Below are 23089 nucleotides of genomic sequence, written 5' to 3'. Positions count from 1 at the left end.
GTGAATACAAGCAACTGAATGAGTTCTGTCATGAATACCTTATCTGCCTTTGAGTAATTTCTAAGTGATAATGCTCAAAATCTGGGACATTTACCTGGAATCAAAGTGAATAGTAACTTTGAACCCAAAAAAGGTAAAAGTTATACTTTAATGTTATCATTGGAAGGTGTAAAAATGCATAGTTGTCTATTAATACAATTATGTAATCTTGAAGAACATCCAAAATGTCTGTCTTGTAAATGATCTATTTCAAGACCATTTGTTGCAAAGCAAAAATTAAAATATGGTGGGAAGAAAATAAAAGTGTTATTACATGTTATCATACAGTAACAGTGAACCAAAAGTTTTGAGGCCTTCTGTCCACTATTGAATTTAGATTCTTCCTAGAGGATCATTTTACAAAATCTCACTTTCCTACTTTGTCTCTGCAATTCTTCTTTAGGTGAATGCTTTAATAAAATTAGTATTGGTCACCACCCACCATTCTGATAACTATGCTTGAAAACTCTTTTCTAAGCTTGTTCTTTTATGTATACAGTGCTTCTCTTGAGATCATAATCTCTTGCCTTTGATTTGCATTTTTTTAACAATTTGGTTAACTATTTCATAGACTATATAGTTATAATCTCTGACCCCTGAGATGTAGATGTTAAGATATCTATACAGTTTCCCAAACTCTTCACCCATGTGATAACATATAATAATTATGTCGAAAGTATATTGATACTTAAATAAAAGAAAGATGAGTGAATACATCAAACTGAGGTAGATGTTTTTAATTACAGTGATACAATGATTTGGCACAAATGCACTGACAACTTGTGAACAAGATGCAACAAATTGTCCTTATGAATAAATCAGATTATGATAAAAATGCAATTGCTGGAACATTTATCATCATCATCCTAAACAGATCTCCAAAAGAATTTAAAATCTGAGTACTGGCGAAATAAAATGCTTTAATTTTTAAAATCAATATATCACTAGAAACTCAATTATTTGATATAAAACATATATAATATATACAAAAATAGATATTTGAACAATTCACCCCCAAGATTAAGCCCACAGTTTCAGAACAGTGTTTACTGTCTACAAATGACAGATAGACCCCCTTATGTTACTCTTTAATTGTTAGAAGAATTGTTGTTGCTTCTAAAATAAAGTATTTCCACTACGTCAACTAATAGATAATAAACACATTGTGAGATCAGTACAGTAAGGGCCTCCATATAAGTTTGAATTTATTTCCTTATAATGTATAAGTCTTTGACATTTTGTGGTAAATAAAAGGTAGAAAATAATCCTTATAATATAAAAAAGGAAAATTAAATGTCATGGAAATCTGTTTGTATACATTTAAAGAAGTGAATGAATACAAGCAACTGAATGAGTTCTGCTATGAGACAGTATCAGATACAGTGTGCGTGGAATCCTCTCTTTCCAGTATGTTTATGTACCTGTGTTTTTCTTCCAATTCTAGTGTTGGACTTCTAGCTTTTCCCAACAAGTTGGCACCAATGATTCTGAATGATTTACTCCTTTTGGATCAAGCAGCAGGCATCAATTTGATCAGCTGGTACATAGAAGGGGTCATCGTGTAGCATGAGTCTTATGTTCCAGTTTCCTGTAAAACAGCAGAATACATGAACTGGATGACTAAATAGCAACACCACAAGTCAGAATGCAGTTAACCCAAGTACACTAATCCATCTGGTTTGGTGACTTGTCAAAATACAGAAAGGAAAAGCAGGACATTAATTAAATAGAGATTGCAGAACTATGAAGTACAGGGGAATCTTAAGTATTGTGATACATGAATCACAAAGTGTTTACATGCTGGTGTACCGAGTGATTAAGAAAACAAATGGAATATTGGTATTTAGTGCAAGGCGAATGGAATATAATTGTAGATATTTTATAGAACAGTTGAACAGAACATTAGTGATGCCACTTCTGAAATACTGTGCATGGTTTTGGTCTCCTTATTTAAGAAAGGATGTAAATGAATTCAAAGCAGTTTGAGAAGGGTCAGTCAATTGACATCTGGGATGAGATAGGTAAATTATGAGAAAAGATTGGACAGTCTGGGCCTCTATTCAGTGGAATTCAGAAGAATGACTGGTGATCTTAATGAAACATCTAAGATCCTGAGGGGATTTGGCAGATTGGAAGCTGAAAGGATGTTTCCCATTGTGGGAGAGATTGGAATTAGGGGATACTGTTTTAAAAACAAAAGGCCTCCCATTTAAGATGGAACTGAGGACAACTGTTTCTCTCAGAGGAGCATGCATCTTTAGAACTTGCTTCTCCCAAAAGTGTTGGAGATGGTGTCACAGAATTGTTATGGCTCAGGAGACCATTCAGCTCATCACAGCTGCTCGGATTCTGTTAGCTAGTGCCAATCTTCTGCCTTTTCCCTATATCCCTGCACACTATTTATATCCACATAATCATCACATACCCTCATGATAACTTCAATTAAACTTGCTTACCCCACAATTCCAGGCATTGCATTCCAATCCCCGACCACCTGATGTGTCAAAAGATTTTGTTTTGCTCACATTACCTTTGCTTCACTTTAAAATTGAATTCTTTTGAGGCAGGGGTTGATAGGTTCCTGATTAACAAGTGAGTCAAAGGTTATTGAATTTTAACTGGATTGTGGGTTTGAGGACGAATGGAGCAGCCACAATTTATTCAATGGTGGAGCAGTTTAGAGGGACTAAATGACCTTCTGCGCCTAATTTGTATGCTCATACTGCCCCCCAAATCCCATTAACCGATTATCCAAGAAACTGTTCTAATATACCAGCTGCAAATAATGTAAACATGCATCTTTTGTCTCCTATCCATCCCACCCCAACCCCCAACACAACACAATCTTACCCTTGTGTCTTTGCTCTAAGAACTCTAACCTAATTGGGCAGTGATAGATGACCAAAAGTTGAAAGAGCAGGACAACAGTGATGATAAGGAAACACCATTACTGTCACCCAGGCACTGATATTTCCTGCAGTTTAGAGACTAGTTTAGATAAAGAATCTGCACTCCATGATGAAGCAGTAGGCAGGAGTGCCCTGCACCCAGGAAAGGAATATCATTCTCTGTTTGACCAAAGAGAGATACAGAGGTCACACACAAGTTCTCTCACATTGAACTGATATGCACAGTGAATTGCATTGGGCAGACCCACCAAAATCCATCTCATGTTACATACTAGAGGAGTCCAATACCTTCTTATCACAGGTTTGGCACAGAGTTTGGAGCCCATGCTTTCCAGTATGTGAGTGATGCCCAATACTTATCAGAATGCTAACAAAAGCAAAGTATTGAGAATGCTGGAGATCTGAAATAAGACAAAGTCCTGGAAAAATTCAGCAGGTCTGGCAGCATCTGTGGAGAGGGACACAGTTAGATTCAAGTCCAAAATGGCTTTCCTTTGGAACTCAGGTGGTGCCCAATATCATTCACATACCTTTGGACCCAGCTATGATGGAGAGTCTGATGACAAATGTTTATCTTACGCCAGGATAAACAGAAGGCACCTGACATCTGGATGCTGCAATGACAGTTAGAATTCTTGCTGTAAAGCTAGCCCAGCCTGTGCCATTATGGCTCTTGACAGCAGTGGTCAAAGGGACCTGCAGCATGTTAATCTGTCCTCCAACATTACTGGAATTGTTGCATTGTTGGTGGAGTAATGGTCCTTGGAGCATATATTAAGCCTTTCATTCCTGGGACTATTCTCGTAAACCTCCTCTGAACACGCTCCAAGGTTAGTACATCCTTCCTGGGATATGGGGCCAAAAGCTGTGCAGAATACTCCAAATGTGGTCTGACCAGAGCCTTATAGAGCCCCAGAGTTACATTCCTGTTTTTATATTCAAGTCCTCTCAAAATAAATGTCATCACTGCATTTGCCAAGCCTTTACGCCCAAAGTCACCCATAATCATCCTACAACTGTAATGTTCTCCTCTGAAAGTCAGCAACCTTCCAGCAGATGTACCTTTGCAGCAGCATGTAGTGGGACATGAATTGGTTTGGAATGTTTATTATATGTTTGCTTTCATCTGAGCATTGTGTCTGAACATACTGATTGTCAGTCACAGTGAATAGGGATTTGTGGATGTGTTTACTGTTAAAACAAAAGCAATGGCATTTTGCAATAAGAGAAAACAAGACAGAACAATAAAGGAAAAAAATAACAGTTTTAGTTTCCAATTTCCTACACTGGAAAGGTAAAGGAATGAGCCTTCACATTTGTAATAGTTCATTTTCAATACCAGTGAATATGCTTGTAAATAATTGATGCTCATCACTTAGTTAAAGAAGATAATTGAACTGCAATGAGCAAACCCTAACTTTCAGTATATATTTAGTTCATATTTACCCCAAAGGAATGGGCTATTCACTCTATTCAATGTATTTAAATGGTCAGACAGTTAGCAAGATCCTGTTTAACAGTGGAGTGATACATCTTGAAGAGCAATTGCTGGATATTTGCATTTAACCAGGTATCTGCTCTTGTTTGAAGCTGCTGCATTTTTTTTCGAATAAACAACAGAAAGCATGTCACTATTATTTGCACAAAACTGGTCAGAATGTATGCAGCTTCATTTGCAACATATCCTAGCAGAGCTCACTACACAGCAGATAGCATTTGAAATGGAATCAAACACAGGGTACTTTGTGAATTTCTTCCATCTTTCAGATACAATAGGGAAGTTCACATTAATTGTGCCCTGGCAACAGGAATAGTGCCACTTGTCTTCACACCCAGTTGTACACGATCAGGTGTGCAGAAGGCAGTGGCACCTTGTTTCATCGCATGTCCACAGTGATCCCCTGATAGTATCAAATACTGATTGTGAGGTGGAATATCAAATGTACAGCACTTTTGACAAGGCTGCAGCCAGATTAAGGATCTACAAATATAATAGATGCAGCCAAAAAAATGCTGCAGCAAGAAGTAGAAAAATAGAAGTGCCCTTTTAGCCAATCTAGGGCACTATTCTAACATGAAGGCAATGATGAATGCTTGATGGGAGATGGTAATACACTCAACGTTTAGCTCCAGACCTAGACAATTCATCCAAAGGCTTCCAGTCAGTACCTTAAACTAAGATAAGCTGCATCAACAATATCTTAAGTTACATCACATAACAAGCACTTTGCTTAAGGGCAGGTACTGCACTGATAGTCTCAAACCAAGATGGAACCTTACACTAAAATAAGAAGACCAAAGTAAAGCTGTCCATAATCATTACACAAATTATGTAGGTAAACATACACATGTACAACACATACAGTTACACTTTTATTTTTGTCCCGTAACAGAACATAAATAATTTTAAAAGACCTTTGAATGTATAAAGTGGATAGTGTTACTGTAGAAAACATGCATCCTGAGCACAACTTACTTCTTAAATTGCAGGTATGTAAACATTTGAAAAAAAAACTAAAATGTATTTGAAAGTATGATGTCAAGGAGAACACTTTAATTTGTGAAAGCAACTTCAGAAATGTTGCTTCAATAAGTGGGGACAATGGGAATGCCGTGCTTAGCCACTCTAGAGAAACCTTTCAGAGGAAAGCAATGAACGAATAGAGCTTGATGCAATGTTAGCTGCATGATGCATACCTACAGAGTGTAAATACATGCTGGCACTGAGGATCAAGCAAGAAAGTATCTGGCTGTTTACTAACAATGATAGTAGATTTGTTTATTGGAGATCATTTGGCTTGTCTTTCCACCAGCCACCAGAAAGTCTTAAGGCTGGAAACAGCACAGAAGCTGTGGTTCATTCAGTTAAACAGCCATGCTCCTGTTCCTGTTTCATTTATCACTGCAACCTCCCTGCTAGGGGGCAGTGCAGTACTCCTCCAAGCTCATGGTTTCAGATACCAAATTCAGGGAAACAGTAAGCCAGAAATGTGGAACATAATTCAGGTTGAATGAGTCGTTTCTGCTACTTGTAAATGAAAGTACATCGGTAGAATTCACAAGGCTGCTAAAAGCTACATATATACAAATAGAAGTTAACATTGTGCTGCTAGAAATAACGCATTTAGGAAAGTCAATCATTCTTTTTCAGAACTTGATTAATTAGGATTTCCAGTGCTCCAATTCTTTTATGCCTGGATTATTATTTTATAGATTCACAATCCTGCAATGTTGTCCCCTTTAACAACAAATCTTCATCTATCTGAGATGTTTGGTGTGCCTCTATCACTACCATGAGGAGTAGTTTATGTACGTTTAACACTGAATTGTATTTCCCTGCCCTCCAGTTAACAAATCATTTTCCAGTTGCCACAAGACCACAGTTCCCAACAGCATTCTTGATTGGTGAGACCATTCTTTCATTTCTCGCCAAACTCCTTTCCTTCCTCAGAATCACCTGAACCCTCTCAACTCCATCTGATTATCTTCTGTTCTTTTGATCTCTTTACTTTCCAATTCAACTCCATTGTTTTGTCTCATTGCTCACCAACATCATGAATGGCTTTAGCTATGTCAATACCATTCAAAGTCATTATTGTCTCCTGAAAAAGAACTCTGCCTTTGAACCTGCCATCCTTTCAACATTATTAGACACATGGGTATGGGATACAATAAAATATTTTATAACATAAGGGGCATTATTAATTGTGAAGAGAATGCATCTTTAGTACGGCATAGACAAATGACTAGTTTGGACAGATAAACATCAGAAGAAATTTGAAGTGAAACATTGGGAGAGGAAAACCAAAAGGAAGAACATGAAATAGTGAAACCTTTGAAAAGACTGGAGGAGCAAAGGGAATTGCAGATTTGGATACACCAATCTTTAGAAGAATGAAATGATAAAGTAAGGAAAATATATTCCCAGGATTAATGAGGACAAAAGGTGAACAGATAATGCCAGACTAATACCAACTGTCAGTCAGGCAGTAGTTCTAATTGTGTTTGACATTGGAGTCTTCTGCTAGCAAAGGTCACAAATGGAATTCAGATAATTTTCACTAATTGATACTAAAGAGTATATATACCATTTAGTTATGAGGATAAATTGGAGAAGCTGGGGCCCTTTACATTTATAATAAAGTAAGTTCAGAAAAAATAATACAGATATTGATAATTATAAGAGGCTTTGATAAAGCAAATCTGAAATAATTATTTCCACTGGTTTGGTAGTTAGTAACTAGAGGCATGATTTTGAGAGCATCAGCAAAACTCCAAAGGGAAAGATCAAGGGTTTTCTTACTGGCAGATTATTACTGGCATGAATTGTCCTATCTGAACAATGATGGAAGCAGAATCGATAAAGGCTTTTAAAAAGGAAGTGGATGAATATCTGAAAAAGAAAAAAAGTTAAAAGGGCATGTGGAAATGGCAACGAAATAGGATGATCTAAGGAGTTCTTTCAGTCAAAAGGAGAAGAACAATGAGCCAAATGGCCAATTAATACATGAACAGTTTAATAGATATAAGGTCAGATAGGGTCCCTTTACAAACACATATCCCTCCTCACCTGATATTTCATAGTTTACTGACCTCAGAAGGAAATTAGTTCCCCAATTCTAATCAGACATTCCTCCCCAAAGTCCTTAAAAATGTTGTCCCATCAATTTTGATTAAGTCATAAAATCATACAACACGGAAACAGACCCTTCGGTCCAACCAGACCATGCCAAGCATAATCCCAAACTACACTAGCTCCACCTGCCTGCTTGTTGCACATATCCCTCCAAACCTTTCCTATTCATGTACTTATCCAAACGTCTTTTAAACTTTGTGACTGTGCCCATATCCACCACTTTCTCAGGAGGTTCACTCCACATGCAAACTACCCTGTGTAAAATATTTGCCCCTCATGTCTTTTTAAAATCTCTCTCCTCACCTTAAAAATGTCACGTTGTCTTGAAATCCCCAATTCTAGAGAACAAACAACTCCTATTAACTCTAACTATCTCCCTCATGGATTTAAAAAAAATCTATTTGGTCACCTCTCAACTCCCACACTTCATGTTTAACTTTCCTATTAAACTCCCTTCAAATCTGTTTTACAATAGCAATATTTTTATATAGCACCTTTTACGTAACCAAATATCCCAATCCTCTTCACAAGAGAAGCGTAAAACAAAATGTGACACTGAACAATGTCAAGAGATATTAAATCAGATTGCTTTTCAGAAGTATCTTAAAAACACAAAGCTAGGTAGAGAGGTGAAGTGGTGTAGGGACAGAATTCCAGAGTTTGAATCCGATGGTGGAGCAAATGAAATCGGAAATCCTCAAAAGCCCAAAGATAAATTCGCGCAGATATGCCAGAGACCTTTGGGGTTGAGAGAGATTACAGAGACAGGGATAGGCAAAGCCATAAAAGAATTTGAAAGCAAGGTTGAGAAACTTAAATTGCTTAATTAGATGCCAATGTACGTCAATGAGTACAAGAGTGATAGGTGACTGGGCATAACATAACACTTTGACAACAAAGGGCCACTCTGCTCAAAGTCACTAATTGCAAACTCTGTGACAGATCTTGGCATGCTACTTCTCTGTGTTCTCTCTGAACCCTGACAAGTGGCTTTAGCTTCCCATAAAGGTGTTTCAGCCTAAATACCTTTCAATTTCTCAACTATGTCTTGTTCTGCAGTGGGCTGCGGGTTGCTGGCCTCCTCTACTGTATGCATCATGTCATCATCTTCTGTGTGACAAAGTTGTACAGTTTGCAGCAGACTGCGATGATCTAGAGTACTCTAATGGCAGTGTACAGAGTACAGTGCACTGTACTCTGCACAAACTGTCTTCAGTATTAGAGTCGCTGATTTACATAGTCTGTAGTGAGATGGATTAATATTCTGCGGGCTGCATGTTGTCTCTTTATATTTGTGTCAAGCACAACCAATGAAACCATATTTCTTCTTATTAGCCCTGGAGAGTGTGATTCTGTGTGTCAACATGGATCAACATTCAGAAACAGGGCAAGTTCAATTATTTCAAAATGAATTAAAACAATGGAATTCCCAAAGGATGTCAAGTGGTGATTAAATTCATTTTTGAAATTTTCATTGGTTGTAAGTATTAAAAAGTTTTGAAAGTAAGTTTCAGTGCAAATGTCAAGCAAAATTTTGCAGTTGGTTGGAACCTTCTCCAAGAAACTAAAATAACTGAAAGAGGCTGCTATCCCGTCACCAAGTCACCCTTTATTTACACATGCATAGTACTTGACATTAGTTCCTCAGAGCCAGCTCTCAGAGTGAACAGAACCTCGGACACTCCTATTTATATCTGTCAGCCAGGGCTCCCTGATTATACCAGATTAACTGAAGGCACTTTGGTTTGATAATTCAAAAATTGAAGGTCTCTGACTCCATCCGTGCCCACAACCCCATTTTGCCAAGAGGTCATTGACTAGAAATGTTATCTCTGTTTTTGGGTCTCCAGTGGTGCTTATCTGGCTGAGCACTTTCCACCATCTTCTGCCTTTCTTTCCAGCAGTATTGTGCCTTTGCTTTTCCTTTAAATGTTGCCTTCCATCACTCAGAATAGGTGGTAGCCTCCAAGGCCCCTCTTGTCATGGGAAAAATAATAGCCAGCATGTTCCCAGCAAAAAGCATGTGGGAATTTATGTCAAGTGTCAATACTAAATTCATCTAAATGTGCAAATACATGATAATGAAGCTGTGGGCTATTTTCAGCCTGAGGCCTAATTATATAAACAAGTTAGCACACCCACACAAAAATAGCCAGCACTGAAATGTGGAACAAGTCCTCCAACCATTCACGCACTGCCAGTTAAACTGTGCTTTTTAGTTTTTCCACTTAAAGTGTAGCTAAGTAACATTGTGTACCAGTTCTGGGACACACCAGCAACTGTCCTGAATATAAACAAGATTTTTTTTCTCATTTTGGCAAACAGCATTTCCTTAGCAAAACAAATGTGCACAGGAAGAAACTATAAATATGGAACAACATTGAAACCACACTGCCAGTCATTTATAGAATGTTTTATTTTTATTTGTGCCACATCACATGACCTCATAACTGGCATATTCTTTTTATAGCATTTCACAGTAATCGTACCATTGTAATATTTTCTGAAAGCGGGACAGCTCGAAGTTAGGTCACCTGGGTTACTTTGTTATCTGCACATCAAAATATTTTGGCCTTAAAATAAGAAATTAAATGGATAAAGTAATCAAATCATTATTTTCATTACTTGCTTAACCTTTGGTATGAACAGATGGCATCATCAATATTCGGAGGATAAAGATTATAGGAGTCACTGACCCTGAGATGGTCACAAAGAAGTCACCGCTCAACCCCATCCTTGAAATGTCCAACCTACGAGCACAGCTTTTTCAGTCTGTGTGCAAATGCACATTCATACATGCTGTTGGTCTTATTTAGTTCAGGATTCGGACAGATTTGGGTCAAAGGAGACATATTATTTTTAATTCTCCCGCTGCAGAACTTCATGAAGTAGTTTGTGAAGGTCAATATGCCACATTCACAGCTGATACAGATTCCAGTCAAACACCTCACTGAATTCTTATGAATTACCATACAGCCGACACTACTTGTGCTATCCACTGGCATACACGCACTGCAAACATTGACACTGACACACACACACATTGGCATAGATTGACACTGACACATGCACGCTTACACACACAGGCATACATTGACACTGACACACACATATTGGCATACATTGGCTCTGACACACGCATGCTTACACACACACTGGCATACATTGACACTGACACATACATACTGGCATAGATTGACACTGACACACACACGCTGGCAGAGACTGACACATGACACATGCATGCACACACACACGTGCACACACAGTGACATTGACACACACATGCATGCACACACAGCGACATACATTGACACTGACACACACACACACATACTGGCATACACTGACATTGACACATGCACGCGCACACAGGATATATTGACACTGACACACACATACATACTGGTATAGAATGACACTGATACACACACACACACACTGGCATACATTGACACTGACACACGTGCGTGCACACACAGTGAAATACATTGACACTGACACACACTGACACTGACACAACACACACACTGGCATACATTAACACTGACACACACGCACATACATATACTGGCATATATTAACACTGACACACACACACACACTGCTATACATTGACACTGACACTGACTTGCATGCACACACAGTGACATACATTGACTCTGACACACACACATACTGGCATACATTGACATTGACACACACACGCATGTTTGCACACACAGTGACATACATTGACACTGACATACACACACACACACACACACACACATGCATTCACACACAGTGACATACATTGACACACACACACATACAGGCATACATTGACACTGATACACACATACATACTGGCATAGATTGACACTGACACATACATACACACACACAAACACACACGCTGGCATACACTGACACTGACACACGCACACAAACACATGCTGGCATACATTGACACTGAAACACACACACATACTGGCATACACTGACACACACACACACACACACACACACACACACACACACAGGCATACATTGACACTGACACACACACACATACTGGCATACACTGACACACACCCACCCACACACACACACAGGCAGACATTGACACTGACACACACACACATACTGGCATACATTAAGACTGACACACACGCTCACATACTGGCATATATTGACACTGACACATACACAGACACACACACAAGTATACATTGACACCGACACACACACACAGGTATACATTGACACTGACACATAGATGCTGCACACACACACTGGTATACATTGACACTGACACACATGCGTGTACACACACACACGTTTACATTGACACTGACACATATACTCACATGAACGCACACACACTGGCATACATTGACACTGACACACATGCGCGTACACACACACACACGTTTACATTGACACTGACACATATACTCACATGAACGCACACACACTGGCATACATTGACATCGACACATACATGCACATTTGCACACATTGACACGGGGGCGTACACAAACACACATTTAAAAACATTGACATTGACACACACGTACACATTTGCACACGTAGACATTGGGGCATACACACAAACACACGATTAGACACATTGATACTGACACTGACACACACACACAAACATTTGGACACATTGACACTGACACACACATTTACACACTAACACAAATATATACACGTTCATATTGACATGCACACACACACATACGCAGTAACACATTGGCACAAGTGCACACACATGTACATAATCATTCATATACATTGACACACACACACATATTCATATATATGCTTTGACACTGACACAATGGCAATGACACACACACTAAAGGCCAGGTTTTAACGTGAAGGTGGTGGTCCTGCCACAAGCTCAAAGGTTGGGGCTGAGCTGTCCTATGACAGGACAGGAAATTCCAAGTGTACTGAACAGCTATCAAATCATTCAGGTCTAGACTGCTATCCCCAACTGGGAAGATGACCCACCAGCAAGAGCAGTCAACCAATGAAATTTAAACAGTGCCACCAGGTACAGTGGCCACTGCTGACAGTGAAGCTAGAAGCCAATGAAGATTGTTGCTGGAGTCAGGAAATTAGGTGAGTGTGAGGGATTCACCAGACCGAGGAGTACAGTGAGTTGGGGTGGCGGGGAGGGGGCACAGGGTGCCTGAATGGGAAGGAAACCCCAGCTTAAAACTATACCCATTTCAACTGGCAGTCTTGTCATTAATATGGGAACCTCCATCTTCCCCCAACCCCATACAGTGAAGCACCAGTGGAGCATTGAAGGTGAGTTTTAATGCAAATCTCAAGCAAAATTGCACAATTTGTTGGAATATTCTCCAAAAAACATGGCAAACATGTCATTAACTGAAGGCACTTTGGTCTGATTAATTCAAAAATTCCAGGTCTCTGACCCCAATTCTTACTCACAATCCCATTTTGCCAAAAGGACATTGACCAGAAATATCACCTGTATTTTGTATCTCCACAAACAGGCACAATGCTTCCTGCCATACCACTTAGCCTGCTCCCAACAGTGCGGGAAGGGAACATAACATTTTATCTAAAGACTTTGAATTTTTCACGCTTTCTTACTTTTGCATATTTTCCAACATTCTTGAACATGGGTTTTTTTGTTAGTTTTTATGTGACAGTGAAGGAACTTTGGTCAAATGTGTTAACAGGGACTTACTTTTACCACAGGGAAATGAACGATCTTTTCCTTGCAGGTTAGGTTCACTAACCCAGCAGCCCAGTGGGAAACAGCACTCAAAGTGAAAAAGAGTGAGAAATCAGTGCTATGGCACTGTATCTCTATTTCTAAACTGCAACTCCCTTGAACATGACTCCCTCCTCTGAACGCAAGATCAGAGAAACTGCCTCCAAAATAAAAATTACTTCCAAAATTGCTTGGAAGTTAACCTTCCAAGGTTAATTGTGTGCATGCTGCTTTCACACTTAAAATCACACACTCCTTTCAACCTTAAAAATGTATTCAATTTGTTCCAAATGCTGTCAAGGTACACATGCCCAATTGTGATTAATCACTAATAATTTTGCTTAGATGTCAAGAAAAAAATGTTTACATTAAAATAGTTTCTTACATTAAAATAGTTTTTTTGATTCATCTTAGCATTTTTACAATTTACAAATATGAAACTTTTAAGGATGAGGAAAGGAGTAATTTCCACAAATAGTAACCTTGAGGGTCACTCTCCTCCTGGAGGCAAATGTGTTGCTGCAGGAAGCTATGCAGAGGCATTCACAGAAACCGCTCTGTGAAAGGCCCACCTCAATGCTGTGGGACTGAAAAACAGTAAGGCCCATTAACTGTTGCCTCTCACACTCCCTCACATTTCCCCACATCCACATTCTCAACCAGTGGCAACATGTGCCACCCCACATTTCTCCACCAAACCTACACGGCCACTCATGCCATCTGTGTCAGTCTCTGTCCCCTCTATGGCCTCTTATAGCCCCTCTAGCAACTTTAATGTAAATGCATGACAACCCATCATCCCCACTCAAAATCCCCACTCCCCTTGCAACTTAGTGCCAACTCATGGCAAACCTATGGTCTTCATACTCCATGGCTCTTTAAAACGTCATGACAGTTTAGTGCCATCTCATGCCAATCCATGACCCCTCAATGCAAGCCCATTGCTTCTTACAGCTCTATGTCAATCTATTGCCAACTCATCTACCCTATCTACCATCGTTTGCCCTTAAATACACCATGTCAACTCACCCATATCCAACAGGGGCAGGATTCAGCAACCTAATGAAATTTAGTTTCAATAACCTATTACTGCTTTCAGTCTATTAAATGAAACAATCCCATAAATAAAAGCTCAATCTTTACATTAAATCCTTCAAATAGTTATAATGCCTTATTAAAACAAACATTTGTATTCATAGTCCCACATCAATTCCACCTAGGCCTTAATATCTCTTGGAGCTGTCAAACAAAACAGTGAATTTACAGACAGCCCCAACTGAGATGAAGTTGTGGAAACAATCAGGCAATACTAATCCAGTAAGGGCAATACTCAGACTAATGCCATCAATCAGCCAATGTAAGTGCAGCACTTTCTTTTTACTCAGTCTCAGCAGGTTGATTTTTTAAAAAAGTTTAAACTGCAAAGGACTTGACAGGTTCATAGACCCCTGTTGAGTTTTTACAAACACTCACGTCTACTCTTAATAGTAGTAAGTCACACACTGTGGGAAACAGATTCTGGAGAAAATGGCATCTGTTTGAACTCAGAACTGGATTCAAATGTTCATGCTGAGCTCAGGTTTCCCATATTGTGAATTATATCCCAAGCCCTTAGTCAAACACCTTTTCCAACAAAAATAGCAGCTGTCCAAAATGGAGTGAACCTTCTTCTGTCCAACGTTTCGTATTGCTGTGATTGAACAGACTTCTTTAGATACTGAAGCTTTTCATTTCTACCAGAGAGCTGCCCCACTTAATCCTTCACAATTCTGCAGCTATCTATACTCTCCCAACCCCTGGGTGGTCAAATCATTTCCAAGTATGAGGTTCTATAAACAAAATCCTCATCTATGAAAGTCATCGTTCAATTAAAAAATCTTTTCTCCTTCAGCAACAATCAAAACAATTTTAGATGTAAAATTAAAAGATTAATTTGAACAGTCGTGTGTAGAAAGGGCTGCTATCTCAATATTATTGAACTGTGCACGGATCCATGGTCACTGGTAAGCATAGAAAACTCCATCAACCTTCTTCCTTCCAAGCTGACATCTGATGAGTTCACTAAAATACTAAAGGGTGAAGTTTTGTATATTAGTCAGCTGCAAGTTCAAGGGTGATACCACATGCAGTGATCTCACCAAGGGACAACACCATCTTTTGGGGACACAGGGTGAATCACCTGGAATCAAACACAAGAGTAAATAGGCACTTTAACATTCTGTAAAGATTGAACAAGGTGAATTCAAGCAAAACAAAAGTTCAGTCAAGTCGATGTAAACAGTATCACCATTTTCACATGAGACAACCTGGGGAACAAATTAAAAATACAGTGGATTCCTAATACCAAAACAAAAAAATCTAAAAAATATCTGTCCTCTTGACTGACCTACTTATCCACCTTCCTTCCCATCTATATGCTCCACACTTGCCATTGACCTATCACTATCACCTCCTACCTATTGTCACCTACCTTTGTCCTAGCCCCACCCTCTCAATTTATCTCTCAGCACTCTTCCCCTTCCCCAGTCCTAAAGAAGGGTTATGCCCATAATGTCAACTCTCCTGCTCCTCAGCTGCTGCCTGACCTACTGTGCTTTTTCCAGCGCTACCCTTTATCAACACTGACTCTCCAGCATCTGCAGTCCTCACGTTCTCCTAGTTCCTGCAAAACATCCAAATGTTAGGAATTTTTAAAAAGTACACAAGAAATGTTCAGTAACTTAAGCAACAGAGAGGACACAAGAGTCTAGCATGCAGAGTAAGGAAAATTATGGATTCTCCCATCATGATTTGAGAGAAACTTGCTGAGATGGCGAGGTTTTTGTACTGTGGGGCCAGGCTTTAAGTGGATTCAGACCCACTGCATTTGGAAACTATGCACAGGCAGCCTTGGAGCTGCTGAATTCAGAGGTAACTGGTTAACAGACACACCTCGATGCTCTTGGACCTTGTTCGAGTTATAATAAAGTCAATAAAGTAAATCCTGTTGGCTCTCACATTCCATCAGTATCAAACATTCACCAAGCCCAATCCAGGTCAATCCACGTCAGTTAACACACAAAGGTCAGACACCATCACTGCTCAACACTTCATGTCAGCTTGTGCCCCTCTATCCCCATACTCATAACTTCCATGGCTAATGACTCATGGCCATTACAGCTACTGTGCCAATGTAGTGCCAACTCATGCCAAATCAAAGCTCCCCATCCATAACCTTTTGCTCTTACAGATTCAATGTCAACTCATTGGTAACCACATGTGCAGCTCTCAGGAGCCAGGCTGAAATGTAATAAACTTCTAAGTACCCAGTACAGACATCCACACTTAAAACAAAACTCATTGGTAAATGTTTTGAACGCATTTAAATGGGTTCCAGTATTTCATCCTTCACAGAAATGAACAATTATATTCACAGCCTTACATCTAAGACAGCTGACCACTTTATAACCATTCAGAATTGTCAAACATACCAAAATTGCAAGGTCCTTTTGTGATAACATCTATTATGAAAGCAGTAAAACAGCACTTAGCCTCAGGCTTATATCAACAAACATCGAAAAAAAATTCCAAGCATTGACCTTTCTTTTCAATGCAGGCTGCTTTTACCTCAAAGTTTGAAGGACATGGAATTAAATTGGCATGACATCTTATATTCACCTCTTGTGCACAAATTATGTATTCTCTTAACAATTCCAAAGTAGAATCTGTGCTCTTTAAAATAGTATCTAACATGTGCAAAGAATTCTGCCAGTCTTAGATCCTCCAATTCGTCAATCACAAGTTGTGTTTTGGAAATGACAGAAATTAGTTCCAACTGATAGGTAGACAAGGTGGTCAAGTACATGTTTAATACTCTTGCCTTCATTGCTCATTGCACTAAGTATAAGATTTAGGACATCAAGTTGAGGTTGTTCAGAATGTTGGTGAGGCTCCTTCTGGGGCACTGTGTGCAGTTCTGCTAGAGGAAGAATATTATTTAAATTGAAGAGGTTTCAGCAACGATTTACTAGGTTGTTGCTGGGAATGGAGGGTTAAGTTATAAAACAGGCTAGAAAGGCTGGGCCTTCATTCATTGGAGTGTAGGAGGTTTAGGGGTGACTCTACAGATGTTTACAAAATCATGAAAGGCATAGATAAGGTGAACATCAAGGGTTTTTTTTCCCTAGAGTGGGTGAGCTCAAAACTAGGGGGCATATTTTTAAGGTGAGAGGAGAAAGCTTTAGAAAGGACATGAGGAGCAATGTTTTTACATAGAGAATGGTTTGCCTGTGGAATGAACTGTCAGAGGAAGTGGTAGATGCAGGTACAGTTACAATATTTAAAAGACATTTGGATGAGTACATGAATAAGAAAGGTTTAGAGGAATATGGGCCAAATGCAGGCAAGTGGGACTAGTTTAGTTTGGGAACATGGTTGGTGTGGACTAGTTGGATTGTAGGGTCTGTTTCTGTGCTGATTGTCTTTATGACTCAATAAGTGTGTGGCTACCTCCATGAACTGTGGATGTGTAAAATACATCCTACTCTCTTCCACTCACCACCAAAAGAGGTGGGAGCCAGTTTGATAGGTAGACTTTCTGTACCCCGGGCGCTGGCATTATTCTGTCAGAGATGTCGAGCCCATCTATCTTTGTGAAAATTTGACCAATGTTAACATTCAGGTCTACAACCCTTAATCAGAATGCAGAATCATGCAATTATTAATACTTTGTTTAATTTTTATTCTTAGTTTATGAGGAGAAAGATTATTTTAAAATTTGCATTCCAAAGCAAAGCATCAAGCTTAAGCTTGAAACCCTTCACTTCTTCTCTGTGCAGATTTTTGTTTGACTTAAGATTACTTTGCCTGACTACAACCTTTCTCATACTGCACTTCATCCCTGGAGAGAGTCATCATTATATTTAACTCCAGATTGAAAATCAATGTGGACAACATTATTGTTATTGAGTCGAATAATATAAGCATCAAGATTCAGCTGCATCAACCACTTTTCCTTAGTGACAGTCATTTATGTTTTGAACTTGTAATACTAACTTATATATCATCTATAAAACATCACTTCATTTCCAAATAATATCTCCATCAATATCCTGGAGGGATATGTGACAATTGAAGAGAAATACACAAGTATTCATTTTGACATCGGTCAATCTATGAACTTTACCTTCTCTGGGAACTTTGTCAACTTTTTTGTGAAGATTCTGAACCACATCTAAAGATAAATAGTTCTAGAAACTTCCATCTTATTGATAATTCACAGTGCAAGGATTAAAATCCCAGGCTCCCAAACAGGAATTGTTCCCACATAGAACATGGGTCAGAGAACTGTAGTTCCCCACAGGGAGTGCAGGGTTTGGAATTGCGTCAGTCAACTGCAGCTAAATTTCTTGTGTTCAGTATTTTTATTTCAGTGGATTTCAACTCAAGAGTGAATTAAAATCACAAACTTTGTTATTTTGTTAAATACAATTCAATACACAGAATATTAAAGCCTCACAAAGGATATTTCTTCCATTTGTTTTGTTAATGACACTATAAACATCTTAACAATTTAAGTGGATAGTTGGAGTTCAGGTTAGAGCATTATCTATGAAAGGAAATAGTGAGTTGTCAACAATTGGGTAAGCTTCACAACTGCAGGACAAAATATATTTCATCTCAATTTAAATTTCACTTTGAAGAATGTGATTTTTTTTTTCATTAATGGGATCTGGGCGTCATTAGCTTGCCCAGACCTTATTGCTCAATCTTAACTGTGTTTGATAAAGGAGTGGTGCTAAGCTTTGAGGATATTGCAGGAGCTGCTTTCTCAAACTACTGCAGCCTTAGGATGAACAGTTACACCTAGGACTATTAGAAAACAGGTTTCAAGATTTTGATGCAGTTACAGCAAAGGAATGGTAATATATTTCTAAGTCAGGATGGTAAGTGACTTGATGGTGAACTTGCAGCTTCCCCTATATCGGCTGCCTTTTCCGTTTTAGATGGCAGTGGTTCTGCAGATGCGGTGCCATTTAAGTGGCTGCTTTGTCCTGGATGGTGTCAAGCTTCCTGAGCATTATGGGACTGCACCAATCTAAGCAAGTGGAAGGTATTCCTTCACAATCCTGACTTATGCATTTTAGATGGTGGACAGGGTTTGGGGATATAGAGGCTGAGTTACTCATTGCAGAACTCATACCTCTGACCAGCTCATACAGCCAAAATATGCATGTGGCTAGTCCAGTTTAGTTTCTGGTCAATGGTAAGGCTCCAATGATGTTGACTTTGGAGACTCAGTGATAGCAATGTCTCAGGGATGATGGTTAGATTTTTTGCTGTTGAAGGTAGTCATTTCCCGGCACCTATGTGTTGTGAATGTTATTTACCACATCAGCCCAAGCTGGATGCAGTCCAGGTCTTGGCTGCACATGGACACAGACTGCTTCAGTATCTGATAGGTTGTGAATAGTACTGCACATTGCATAGTCATCAGTGAATATTCCTATTTCTGACCTTATGAAATGGAGAAGGTCATTAGGGGTGGCATGGTGGCCCAGTGGTTAGCACCACTGCCTCACAGCTTTAGGGACCCAGGTTTGATTCCAGCCTCAGGCTACTGTCTGTGTGGAGTTTGCACATTCTCCCCGTGTCTGCATGGGTCTCCTCTGGGTGCTCCAGTTTCCTCCCACAATCCAAAGATGTGCAGTTCAGGTGAATTGGCCATGCTAAATTGCCCATAGTGTTAGGTGCAGTAATCAGGGGTAAATGGATCTGGGTGGGTTACTCTTCAGAGGATCAATGTGGACTTGTTGGGTCGAAGGGCCTGTTTCCACACTGTAGGGGAATCTAATCTAGTCATTGATGCAGCATCTGAAGATGATTGGGTCTAGGATATTACCCTGAGGAAGTCCTGCAGAGATGACCTGGAATTGAGATGATGGACCTCCAACAACCATGTGCTAGGTCTGACTTCAACTAGTGGAGACTTTTCCCCAAATTCCCATTGAGTCAGGTTTTGTGAGGGCACCACAATGCCACACTTGGTTAAATGCCACCCCATCAAGAGCAGCCACTTTCACCTCATCTTTGGAGTTCTGTTTTTTTTTGACCATGTTTTGATCAAAGCTATAACAAACTCAGGAACTGAATAGTCCTGGGAGAACCCAAATTGAGTGTCAGTGAGCACATTATTCCTTTCCAAGTGTCATTTGATATCACTCTTGATGACCGCTTCCATTGCTTTGCAGATGGTCACGAGTAGGCTGATAGGACAACATGTAGGTAAGGGGGTATTGCCCTGCTTTTCATGACCAAGGCACACCTGGTCATATCTTTGCATATTTTGATTAGATCTCTGTATTGTAGCTGTACTGGAACAGCTTATCTAGGAGCACAGCTAGTTCTTGAGCAGAAGTCTTCACTACTATAGCTGAAATGTCAACAAAGCCTTACAATTTTGCAGTATACAGTATTTTCAGCTATTGGTTGATATCAATTGGAGGACCTCAGGAGGAAGCAGAGGTGGATCATCTCCTCAGCACCTTTGGTTGAATATGGATAGAAGTAATTCAGACATGTCTTTGCACACATGTGCTGGACCCCCTCCCATCCCATAATTGGGATAGGAATATTTGTGGAGGCTTCACTTTCTGCCAGTTGTTTATTCATTCACCACTTCACCAATAGATCTGGCAGGACTGCAGAGCTTGGATCTGATCTGTTAGTTCTGGATTGCATATTGTTCCCATTGCTTGGAATGTACGTAGTCCTGTCCTGTAGGTTGACACTATGGCCAAAACCTATTCAGGCCCTTTAAGGTGTGGGCTCTTGTGAAAAAGTTTGGACAATCACATGAGAATGCAAGCAAGACTTTTCTCAGCTTTGGAAGCAACAAGTTATATTTTCCAATTAGGTTTCAGACATCATGACAAGAGTTTTGTAAGTGAACAGTGAGAGGCCTATTGATAGGAACTATTGCTCATTATCACCCTCAATATTACCTGAACTCTCTTCATTAATATGCACTCTCCCCCAGTCAGACTGAAACTAGTTGCCGAGAATTCCCAATGTGGAAGTCAGAACAGGAATCCTGGCAGACCTGCTGCGCTTTTCAGCAACACATTTTTAAACTCCAGGTCACTGTTTACTCCTCCAAATATCCATCTTGGACACAGGGCACCAATATCTCAGGTCATACTGCACGGGTACGGGCCATGTCCTCATCATCAATGGATGAGGGAATCTGACACATGCTAGCTACATAGCATCCTCATGGCACATCTCTGACCCACTTATAGTATGTTTCTGTACTTTAATGTTGGACTTTTAGGCTCACTGCCACCGATCATTGCAATGTTGCTGCACGTTCAGCGCACAGATTGAACCCCCAAGCTGCATCGCAGGCTGTTGCTTGCTATCTTAGTATTCACTCACTTGGAGCCTATCTGGATGCTCACAACCTCGCTGCCTCACCTTGTCTTGTAATACAGACACAAAGCCAGAAAGCTTGTCATTTCTGTTAGCAGTTATCAGTCAAGGGGTGGACATGTTGCCACCTGGTACCATGCTACATCAATCTTGCACCATGTGCCAGCAGCAAATATGACAAACATTGGTGAGATGCCACGAGGTTAGAGATTCTGATGGAATTCAATTCTGCTGCTGGTGGCCCAGAGTGCCATATGGATGCCAAGTTTTAAGTTGCTGGATTTGTTCCAAATCTGTCCCATTTACCATGATGGCAGTACCACAAAACACAATGGAGGATATCCTTAATGTGAAGATCTACAGTGACCATACGATTGTCACTTTTACCAATACTGTCATGGATGGTCGCACACAGGTAAACTAGTGAGGATGAAGTCAAGTAGATCTTTCTCTCTTTTTGGATTCCTCACCACTTAGCCCAGATCCAGTCTAGACGTTTAGCCCTGGCCAGTTCTGACAGTAGCGCTGCTACCTAGCCACTCTTGGAGATGGAAAGTGAAGACCCCACCCCAAGTACATTCTGTGCACTTGTCACTCTTTTCCTCTAAGCAATGTTCCACATGGAGGAGCACTGTTTCATCAGTCAAGGGGCATTATTAGTGGTAATCAGCAGATTTCCATGCCTGTGATTTACCTCATGCAATGAGATTTCATGAGGCTTGGGTCAATTTTGAGAGTACTCAGCATAACTCCCTCCCAATTGTACACCTCTGTGCCATCATCGTTGATGTATGCTGATAGACTGCTAGCACAAAAAGTTTTGAATATGTTTTCTGCAATCAAACGTCAACCACTTGGCCATGAACATGGCCTTCATTTTTTGTATTTCACCCATTATTTCCCACGCGACACACTTAGGAATGATGGACTCTAGTTTTGCTGTCTCGGTTAAAGACATAATATCAATAAATCTAATATCCATTTCCTATCATATGGTTAGTTTGCAAATTCTGGTACATATTGTTAATTGATTAATTACCAGTTTATTTCAGAATGTTGGTAAAATATGTCTGTAGAAAGAAATGGAACTGGAACAACCCCAGGTTAGCAATAAAAATTGCTATCTCCAATATCTGTTGCAATAATTAGCTGTTTCAAGTACAGTGTAGCTGACCATGGATCCTCCTAGGTGGAAGTTATTACTCCTAATTCTGAGGAAATTAGAACTTCTTAAGTAAATGAGCCAACAATTAAGCTTGGTAACATTAGTGGATCAGGTATTCAAAGTATTTACATGATATTCTTCCATCTATTATGTTTACAAAAGAGTAACCAGTTTGAAATAATGGGTTA

General features: G+C 39.7%; 1 long non-coding RNA gene across 1 annotated transcript in view; it reads right to left on the bottom strand.

Moving 5' to 3' along the window:
• Positions 1-760: 760 nt before the first annotated feature.
• The window catches only part of LOC140466681 (uncharacterized), a 36563-nt gene continuing 14234 nt past the window's right edge, over positions 761-23089 (bottom strand). The window contains exon 2 of the long non-coding RNA XR_011955255.1: positions 761-1627. This is a non-coding gene — a long non-coding RNA (uncharacterized lncRNA). The remainder of the gene's footprint in view (positions 1628-23089) is intronic.

The sequence above is a fragment of the Chiloscyllium punctatum genome, chromosome 44 (assembly GCF_047496795.1).
Source record: "Chiloscyllium punctatum isolate Juve2018m chromosome 44, sChiPun1.3, whole genome shotgun sequence".
Classification (NCBI taxonomy): Eukaryota; Metazoa; Chordata; class Chondrichthyes; order Orectolobiformes; family Hemiscylliidae; genus Chiloscyllium; species Chiloscyllium punctatum.
Note: the sequence above shows the minus strand (reverse complement) of the source record. Positions and strands in the feature narration are given on the sequence as shown.